The sequence below is a fragment of the Neophocaena asiaeorientalis genome, unplaced genomic scaffold, assembly GCF_003031525.2.
Source record: "Neophocaena asiaeorientalis asiaeorientalis breed wild unplaced genomic scaffold, Neophocaena_asiaeorientalis_V1.1 scaffold229, whole genome shotgun sequence".
NCBI lineage: Eukaryota > Metazoa > Chordata > Mammalia > Artiodactyla > Phocoenidae > Neophocaena > Neophocaena asiaeorientalis.
Genome location: NW_020174096.1, coordinates 3,663,427 through 3,674,337, shown reverse-complemented (window position 1 = coordinate 3,674,337; position 10,911 = coordinate 3,663,427). Strand labels below are relative to the sequence as shown.

Sequence of the window (10,911 nt, the reverse complement as noted above, 5' to 3'; positions counted from 1 at the left end):
CCCGGCCCCCCCCCACCCCCCATGTTGGGAGCGCAGAGGCTTAACCGCTGGACCACCAGGGAAGTCCCGGGAGTTTAGTTTAAAAGCTTAGGAATCTGACATTATGTAGAGAGTCCCAAATGTCCAAGGGAACTTTTTCCAAGTCCCTCTTGGAAATAGTGATTTGTGAAAGAATGGACACCCTAGTGGTCCGTTTTAGACACAGTGAGAAATCAGGAGAGTAAAAGTAGCTTTGAGGAGCTTAGTGAGAGCCGTAACACTGAAGAGTAAAATCCTGACACCTCAATCTTCCGTCCTCTCATCCCCTTCCTCCTTTCTCCATCTCAGCAAAACAGCAGCGGTTATGGCAAAGAAAAAGCCATCCTGAGCCCTCCACGAGGGAGGGAGTGGAAAAGAAAGCCACAGAAATGGGAAGAATGAGGTGATACAGAAATGGCCAGTAAGCCTAACTCCACCATCACGTAGAAGTAAGAGCAGCTATAGCAACTAAGTGAAGTCACCAGGAGGTGTAGGGGGAGAGCAGGGGAACTTAAACGCCACCCAAATCACCTTGCTGTCCTCCAGGAAGGGAAACACCTAGGGGAGCCTGGTTCTTAGAACCCCTCATGGAAGAGCCAACAAGGGCTACTGATTGTTGTTGACTGTTACCTATTTTCTTTGAATGCCCTCTCATAGGCTGGGTGATCAAGGGAGTCTTGGGGTACATTTTAGTGACTAATGCTTTGACACAGGATTGTGACGTTGATCCCATTTTTATAGCAGAAGTTAGAAAGCTCACAGTTCCTTCTAGGTACTTTGTGTGTTATCAGGTGAGCAGTGGTGATTTGGACCAGAGCCTCTGAGTTAGAATCGCTAGACTTCTCGAGGGAACAGTTGGCTTTTGGCTTTTTAAAAGAATTCAGTAAAAATTAAAAAAAAAAAAAAAAAAAAAAAAACCTAGAGTAAGGAAGTTTTTAAAAATAGCTCAATAACCTTTAAGGAACACCCTGAAGTGATGCACAGTTGCAAGAGAGAATTTAAGAAATTATGACCCTCATTACAAGCTTAGCTTTTCTAAAGAGGTACTGTCTGAAGAAACACAGGCAGGCCTTCTATTCCTTTCCCCTCTCCGTATGGAACTCGTTTATCTGCAGCTCTGTACATCCAACTGAGTCCTGGAATTCCTAATTTCTCTCCACTCCTCCATAGGTAGTCAACTGGAGCTTCCTTGCCCGACCCTTCAAAATGTGGGCGTTTTCCCCATTGTGAGAGCTTTCTCTTTAGTGTCTGTTGAGGATAGAGTAATGGGCTGGAATTACAGAGGGTGTTTGGTTTAGACTTTATCCTAAGGTGTGTGAACTGAGATGCATTGCTAAAGAGTTTTGTTTTTGTTTTTTACTTTCTCTCTTTGGTTTAAAATGCTAAGCGGTTTAAAAAAATAGATTTATAAGGTGTTTTCATCATAGCCTGCTGAAAGGTTAAAGACAGGGGATGCATCTGGAAAAAAAACATCTCTGGCTCCCTAGACCATCTGTTCTTTGACATCCACCATCTATCGGAATATGATGCTAAATGCACGGGAGAGCTGAGAGCTGTATATATAGCACACGAAGCTATCAGTCAGCAGAATGATAGCTGGGAGGACAGATTTTGACACTTCCCTTATCATCTTTTCTTGAACTCAGATGCGAGATCATTCCAGTCACTTTAAAAAATATGGGCCAAGATTATGGCAGCCTTGGAAGGCTTCTTTTTTGGACTTTCAGCCACTTGACCTTGGCTCACTTTGTTCATTCAGACCAGTCCTAAGGATTTTGTGGGCACCTTAGGCAACTTCAGGACTTTACTGCACAGTTCCATAGGGACCCTTGGTCCACTCAATGTAAGTTGGTATAAAACAGCTCCTATAGCTGCTTCATAGTCGTCCAAAGGTCTAGGCCAGATCTCAGATGAATATGGACCACAAAGCCATGACCACATCTCAGAGCTGCCCATCCCAACAGGCCTATAGGTCATGTAAGCTTTTAGCTTTGGTGTACAGCATTATTTGGTCTCATCATCTGACCAAAATGTAAGCATGTACTGAAGGCTAATATGAATGCTTCACCACCACTGAGGTAACAACTGCAGAGAGGGAAAGGAAAGAATGTACTAGAGAGACCGTGTTCAAAATCTGTTTCTGTTCTCTCTCAGGTCTGTGATCCTGAGAAGGTTACTCTGAGCGAGAAACCTACCTGCCATGAGGAATACATGAGATAGTGCAGGTAACAGACCTGGTACATAGTAGGCAGGCTCATCTACTTGAACTGTTGTTGACACGATTATGTCAAGTGAGCCTTACCTGGTTTTATAGTACATGCAAACAAGTGTCCTGGGAGTATGTTTTTCTAAGCTAATTTCTATTTTTTTCCTTTCACCGCCCAACTCTCTACCCTTTTCTGTCCTGTGCTCATTATTACCAATGAGACACAGTTTTCACCAACAATTTTTTAGCACGTGCTTCCTCCTTTGACTGCAATTACAAATTAAGGCCTACCTAAGGTGTCTGTTTCACGCTTTCAAGATTGCTTTCAAACAGCTCTAAGCTAGACCCTTAGTGTAGGCAGCCACCCCAAGAAAGAGCAGATACCAGCTTAGCTGTAGATTTCCCCAGGAATGCTGGGGGAGTAGTAAATTAGTGGAAGAGAGTAAATTGGCGATGAGGAATACTGCGGGGCTCAGAGTTCTAAATCTACCACTTATTAGCTGTGTGACCCTGTGTCCATCCCCCTCAGTTAACTCACTGGTAAATGAGCTAACAGTGCCTACTCTGCTTTGCTCACGAGACCTCTCCTACAGGGTTATTGTAAGGATCCAGTATAACAGTGTCGGCCCAAATGTGGTAGGCATAGCACCTTGTACCATGTGAGGTGATTTCTGGTGGTACATGCCCAAAGTTTTGATTCCTTTTTAAATTTAAAGCTTAGTATTTATTTTTATGTGTATTAGAAAACAATTTATTATATAACTAGCACACCAAACTCATGATTTCTTAGATGTAATTAATTGTTCAGGAGAAAGGTTAAGTAAAAAACAAGAAACAATAGCAAATATATATGTATTAGTGTATGTGTGTATAGTAATTATGACAAAAAAGGAAGGTAGTGCCCTCGTAGAATATGGGAGTCTGCAAAAACAGGATAAATAGAACAGCTGTCTGAAGATTTCAGGGAGCTTAACAAATATGTCATTATTACTCTCTGGAAGTCCCTGAGTTTCCTCACCCATAAAAGTCAACAAAAGGTTGCTGATGCCTTCCACGTACCTGGCACTCTTCTGGGTTCTGAGGATATAACAGTAGATCAGAGAGACAAAATTCCTCCCTCCTGGAGCTTACATTCAAGTGGAAGAAACAAATCTAAGCCACAAAATGGTTGTGTGGATCTGAGCCAATCATGTAGGCGGAAAGCATTTGACAACTGCAAACACACTCTCAATGTCTGCTATTGCTGCAGTGAGGTGCCAGAGGTGGGAATGAGGAATTGATCTGAGAATATCTAAAAAGTACCTGGCAGAATCCAGAGAAATGCTGTAGTGTGGACAAATGTAAATTGTTTTTGTTTCCTTTGGGTTTTCCTCTGGGTGAAGTTCCTGGAAGAAGTTTCCTAAAACTACTGCACAGTGAAAGGACTCACCTTCATGGTCTGTGTTTGGCACCCCCATGCTCTCTCTAGAGGCGTTGAGATCTGTGAGTCTAACCAGTAACATATTAGAATTATGCATCTTTCTCTTCAAATAGTCAACCCAGCTTGAATTAATCTAACCGTAAGATTCCTCTTCTGAATCAAATGCTCTTCTGATATCCAAACATGTAAAGTCTAATTTGTTTTCCTTCCTTCCCTAATTTTACAGTTCTCTCCAAAAGAATTAGCACATCTCCCTGGACTCACTTTCTCTTTTTAAATCCCCAAAGTCATATTTCTTAACTGGTTTGGGTTGCATTATATCTGCATTTATTGGATCTTCCTATCAACTCACAAGTTGGCCATTTGACAATATTTAAAGGGTCAGCTACTCCTACTTGGGAAATTACTGCCTCAGTGAACTTACTAAAAGATACCCTAGTGGCTTGAAAGAATAAAAATAAGTTTCTAAAAATGTGTAATTTCCAAACAGGGAATAGGTTATGTGCTGGGAGATTGTGTTGAAAAATGAATACTAATAAATTTATAACAAAATAACTGCCCAGTAAAGATAAAACCAGAATATGATATATGAAGAGAATGTAACATGTTGGAACCAAAATGTAGGAGGAAAGATATTAATATTATTAACCAGGGCTGCAAATGAGACAAGTCCGTATGACTTTAACTTTCAGACCCTCTATTAATGAATAACTGAAGATGATCTATACTGCATCATCCTTGCCTGTAGTTCCATGTTTAGCATTGTTACTTGAGATGATGCTTTCACTGTTTTGCTAAAGAATCCAAGTTTGCACATTCATTTTACTTCACTGATTCTTGCTAAAGTACATAGCAGGTTTGTAAATTGTGCTTCGGTTTATAAGGTTCATCCCTAAAAAAAAAAAAAAAAAAAAACCTAAGGCTTTCTATTTTGATTAAACAGTAAGCAGATACAAGTATTTGCTATACCTGACAACCTGGTATGAAATGCAAGGCTTGCACATTTCAAACATGAGGTAAGAATATAAAGTGATTTTTAAAAACAAATCTCCCTGTACTTAAACTCAAAGGAATGTTGTCTCTTTTCAGCTCATTCTCATTGGGAGGTCATATACTTACTCTAACTGTGTTGTTTTTCCTCTAAACATTTGGAACTCCTCTCGTGGAACTGTCTTCGGAGTTTGCAAAGCATTTTTCTGAGCGTCCCACTCTGTGCCAAGTCTTCATCCTTTGGGCTGGGGTTGGGGGATGGGAGCCAGTGGAAGGGAGTGGATTTAATGATTTCTGGAAAGAGCTGAAAGTCATCCAGAGGCCAATCTGGCAAATGGCGTGAGTGTAACCATTTGGGGTTAAAAACTAGAATAACAGGGCTGCCTATAAAGGGCAGAGCCTGGCTCTGTCACTTGGCCTATGAACTGACTCTTGGAAGGCAATCCTCAAAACAGCTTCCGCAGCAGCCTTGGCCCGTGACTGGCATTCTTTGGATAGATGTATAGAGTCTCCTAAAGTGGCTACTTTTGAAGTAATACTTCAAACACTCATTTCCTGTGTAGGACCCAGAGTGCTTTTTTCACAAACTACCATGGTCATGTGTAGAAAAGAGCCAACATTTACTAAGGATCTGGAATCAAGATAAGGACTGTTAGGCAAACATACTTTCACAATAACACTGAGGAAAGAAAAGAACTCTCTGTGAAGTGTTGGTAGTTCTTCCCCAGGAACCATAGTTAGTATTCAGCCACTGTCTGTATATCTACTGTACACGCCCTAGTAGAAGGCAATGCCAAACATGAGACCCTCTGCCATCCTCTGAATAAGTCCCCCCATCCCCCCTCACCAAAAATTTTAGAGATGTACCTAAAAAGCACCTATCACCTACGTATAAATACTTAAGTTATTAACTTAGTTACATATATTTAATCATTTTGTACACTTAGAAAATTGATATTTTAATATCACTTTATATATTATTTCATATTTTACATAATGTTACTATAGTCATATTTTCTCCACTATCGTATTTCAGTTTTATTCCAAGCCACAGCATAGTACTATGACAGTTGTTTTCTTTCATCCTGCAGTTACATATTTTCAACATCCACTATGTAACCACTTACTGTAATATTTTAAAAAATGATATTTAGAAGGCTTGTTCCCATCAACATCCACTCTTGCAAATATGAGGCCATTCATACAAGGGAAAGAAAAAATAAATATGTATTAAAGTTCACCGATTCCACTTATAAACATCAGAATCTTGCATTGATTATGAGTGTTTCAGGATAGTGTGTCTTCCCTGAAAAGAATGGTGTTATTAGAAATAAAATAAGGATGAGAACATCCTCTAGTAAGAGACTCAGAATAGAAAGCAATTCCCTCTTTTTTCCAAGGAGTGATTTTGGGGAAAACCTTGCTTGGCATTGGAGTGTACTCAGAGTTAATGATTTGCTCTCTGTTATCCCACAAAGATTGAACATCACTCTGAGTTTTCATTGCTGCTGAAAGGGTGAAAATAGATTACCAGCAGAAGTCAGAGTTCACAGGAAGAAATCTAATAGAAAGACAGCGTAAAGGACAGTGAACAGAAGACATTTGACTTTCTTTTGGCATGCGGTAGGGGAAAATTTACAAACAGTGCAATTGTTTGCCCCCAGAGATAGGGACGTATGCACTGGATTACAGAGCCAATACCAAAAAGCTCTACATTTGGGGGCATGAAAAAGCAGTAGGACATAGCTGAGGAAGAGAGAGAGAAGGAAAGTAAGCAAGAAGGGCAGGGGTCTATTTAGTTGAATAACAATGCTGCTTACACCAGGGCATCCTCAAGATTCTGTCTTTGGGCTTTCAAGCATTGGGTTCTTGGAGACCATCCTGTTTTGACTCCCACCCCCATATGCACTCTCATTGTATTTAACATTGTGGCTGAGGCTGGTGTTCTAATCCTGGCTGGGCCCCCAGATTTTTGTATGGCCTTGGTGGCTCTTCTCATGTGTTCAGAATTGTTCATGATATTGATGCCTTCACAGGGATAGCAGCATTCCATCAGAATGGCAGGCTTCCAGCTGTTGGCAGCAGCTTGCTAGCCTCCACGTTTGCTATTAGAGACAAAGAAAGTAAAGCATTCTTCTGGAGGGTGGGTGGAGAGCCCTGGTTTTAAATTTCCCTTCCTTATCTACTTTGCAGGGTCTCAAAATGATGGCCCTCGAGGTACTGTCCACAGTCTGCTTACCTGGCTTAGTACACGCTGATACCTAAAACCCTGCTTTGTAATTTCCTCTTCCTAACTCTGTAGGCACTTTTCCCTCTAATTTTGGACAATCATTGGCATGATTTGGAAATTGCATTACTGTATATCTTTTAAAAAGAGTCAGTGTGGATAAATGACCTTTTCTATTATCTGTATTTTTCATTCCTTTCACAGTGCTCCATTGGCCAGAAATACTGACAGCCACATGGATTTAAACATGCCATGTATGGAGGGTCCTTAAAAGACTGAAAATAGAACTACCATATGACCCAGCAATCCCACTACTGGGCATATACCCTGAGAAAACCATAATTCAAAAAGAGTCATGTACCACAATGTTCATTGCAGCACTATTTACAATAGCCAGGACATGGAAGCAACCTAAGTGTCCATCGACAGATGAATGCATAAAGAAAATGTGGCACATATATACAATGGGATGTTACTCAGCCATATAAAGAAACGAAATTGAGTTATTTGTAGTGAGGTGGATGGACTAGAGTCTGTCATACAGAGTGAAGTAGAAACAAACAAATATCATATGCTAACACTTATATATGGAATCTAAAAAAAAAAATGATTCTGATGAACCTAGGGGCAGGACAGGAATAAAGATTCAGACATGGAGAATGGACTTGAGGACCCTGAATTACAAAAGTTTCTTCACGTATTTTAAAATTTAATTATTTGTGGGTTTTAGCTGTTGTCATTATTTTCTCCCAGTCTGCCACTTTATTGATAAAGCTAACAGTCTGCCACTTCTGTTAGCTTTATCAATAAAGGTTTCCTTCGTTTGTAATGTGTTCCGATATCTGATATATCTTCTTTTTTGATTTTGCCTTAACTCTTTGAAAATTCTTATTTTTCTACATAAATTTTGGAATTGTTTTTCATGTTAAAAATTTCACTCTGGGATTTTGATTGTAATTGCATTGAATTTAGAAACTAATCAAGGAAAACTTAATTCGATGATGTCAGAGCAAGGTGTTAATCTATATGTTGTTTAATGTTTCATTTGTTTAGGTTTTCTGATTTGTGCTTTAATAGTTTAAAATTTATTCTCTATAAAGATGTTCTTTCTTTGGTTGATATCTACATGCTTTATAGTTTTTGTTGCTACCATTAATAGTATCTTACATTCTATTACGTCGCCTATCGAGTTATTGCCTATTCATAGGAACACTATTAAATTTTACACATTGTTTTTATACCTAACAAACTTGCTGAACTCCCTTTTAATTTTAGCAGTTTACTGATTTCTTAGATTTTCTGTGCATTTGATCATGATGTTTTAACTGGAAATAATAACAATTTGGTCTCCTTCCTTCATGTTCTTAATACAGTGACCAGGACTTCCTGTACTCTGTTAAAGAGTGGCAATGATACCAAGTCATTCATGTCTTGTTCTTGACCTTAAGGAAATTGCAGCTAAACTTTTAAATTAAACTTGATGATTGCAGTAGATGGTTGGTAGAAAGCCCTTATCAGTTTAAAGAAGCTTCCCTCTATTCTTAGTTTTCTAAGAATTTATTAAAAAAACATAGATATTGAATTTTATCCAGTGCTTTTTCTGCTTTTGTTGAGATACTCATGTAATTTTGCTTCTTTAGTTCATTAATGTGATGGATTATTTTAATAGTTTTATATTTTCATTTCTTAAACCATTTTTCTTAAATGGGCCCTATTTGATCATGCTTTATGTTTTAATTTCATCATTGAATTCTTAGTATTTATTTATTATTATTTTTGTTTGTTTTTGTTGTTTTTTTTTTTACCAAGTACAATTTTTTAATAAAGATAATTACAAAAGATGGAAAAATCAGCTCAGAACGGCCAATTACTTCTTTAATAGAGCAGTTTTTTGACATAATAACACATCAGTTTTAAATACTATCACATAAAGCATGGTGGAGAAAAGAAATTTTGCTTCATAATTAGAAAACTCACAATAAAACTTGCCAAGAAAAACAAAACCGAAAAAAGCCATTTTGAAAATAAATACAGTCCATGCCAAAGTAGTATAAAATGAAGCCAGAAGTCTTCAAAAAGAAAACATTTTTCTTCCCAATATTTTCTCACTGAAAGTGATGAGACTCTCAAATTCAAGAGTTGCTGAGCTCTTCTGATTTGGCTCCTTTGGTATCTGTTTTTTTCACCACTATTGTCCTTGGACTTATCGTCTTCTTTAACATCTGTTTTTTTGTCCTCTGTTTCCTTCTTGTCTTCTTCAATTCTAGCTTTCTTTGCTCCTTTCTTATGATCAGCCACATTTCTGCGACCTCCCTCTCCTTCGTCCTCAGAATCTGAGAATTCTTCATCACAAGCTATCCGTTTGTCTGATGCTCGAATAGAAATTCTCTTGTCTGGATCTTCTCCATCTTCATCTCCACTGTCTTCATGAACTGCCTCTTCTGGAATAGCTTGCATTTGGACGCCAGCTGCATGTGGCAACATGCGTAAATTTTCAAATAAACGCTGTTTTATCTTTTCCATATATTCTGGAGTGTTCTGGTTTGTCATGTTTGAAGGACTAATATGCAGTTTGAAGTCTGGTCCAAAATACTCAAAGTAATCATTATATGGCAATTCACTGGGAATCTCACAACCAAGGGCAACAGCAGTCTCATATGTCCAACATCGAGCAACATTGCGGATTGTGTGTCCACCTCCCCCAAGCATCAGTAATGGTAAATTGAAAGTTTTTACAACTTCTACACATTTAGCATGACCTTTGACTGTCAAATTGAAGCAACCAAGTCTGTCACCGGATAGTGAGTCTGCACCACACTGTAGCACCATAGCACTAGGTTGATACATCTCCATCACTTTTGAGATAATAGGCTTAAATATCTGCCCATATGATTCATCATCTATACCATCTCTCATTGGAAAATTGACAGCATAGTATTTGCCTTTTCCTGCACCAATATCCCTCAAGTCTCCCGTTCCAGGAAAGTATTCCCCATATTTATGGAATGATACAGTCATTACACGATCTGTTGTATAAAAAGCTTCTTCAACACCATCACCATGATGGATATCAATATCAATATATAAGACTCTCTGATGATACTTTAGTAATTCAAGGATGGCAAGCACAATATCATTAACATAACAGAATCCTGATGCTTCTGATTTCTTAGCATGATGTAATCCTCCAGCCCAGTTAACAGCCATATCAGTTTGTTGTCGGTTTAACTTCACAGCCCCAGCAACTGAACCACCAGATGAAAGCTGACAGAACTCAAAGAGCCCAGCAAACACTGGACAATCCTCTCCACCATTAAATCTCTGCATCTGCTTACTATACTCGAACGTGTTATCTGGTCTTATTGAACGTAGAAATTTGATGTACTCATTGCTGTGGTATTTTGTCATTTCTTCAGCAGTGGCTTTATGGGGACTATATATTTCCATTTTTCTATACAAGCCATAATTTAGCAGCAAGTTATGGGTCATGCGGATCCTATGAGGTTTCATGGGATGACCCTGTCCGTAATAATAATTTCCAATATCACCATCGTAGTAGTAGTAGCAGACTTTCTTCTTGCTGCCTCCCTGACTCTACGCCATGGGCTACCCGGCCACCACCGCCTCCGGCTCCTCTTCTGGCTGCTGCTGCTGCCGCCGCCGCCGCCGCGGCTCGCTCGGCGGGAAGAGAAGAGGGCTGGGGCGAAGGTGGGGGGGGTGGCAGTGCCGCAGGGAAAGGCAGGCCGGAGGGCCGGAGGGAGGAGAGGAGGGGAGTGCTGGGAGGGCTCGGTACCGCCCGGCCGAGAGCGACTATTATTATGTTTTTAACATCTTTATTGGAGTATAATTGCTTTACAATGGTGTGTTAGTTTCTGCTATATAACAAAGTGAATCAGCTATACATATACATGTGTTCCCATATCTCTTCCCTCTTGCATCTCCCTCCCTCCCAAACTCCCTATCACACCCCTCTAGGTGGTCACAAAGCACAGAGCTGATCTCCCTGTGCTATGCGGTTGCTTCCCACTAACTATTTATTTTACGTTTGGT

General features: G+C 39.5%; 1 pseudogene; it reads right to left on the bottom strand.

Annotated features, from left to right (window-relative positions):
* Positions 1-8,671: 8,671 nt before the first annotated feature.
* LOC112406008 (histone deacetylase 2 pseudogene) lies at positions 8,672-10,464 on the bottom strand (annotated as a pseudogene).
* Positions 10,465-10,911: the final 447 nt, after the last annotated feature.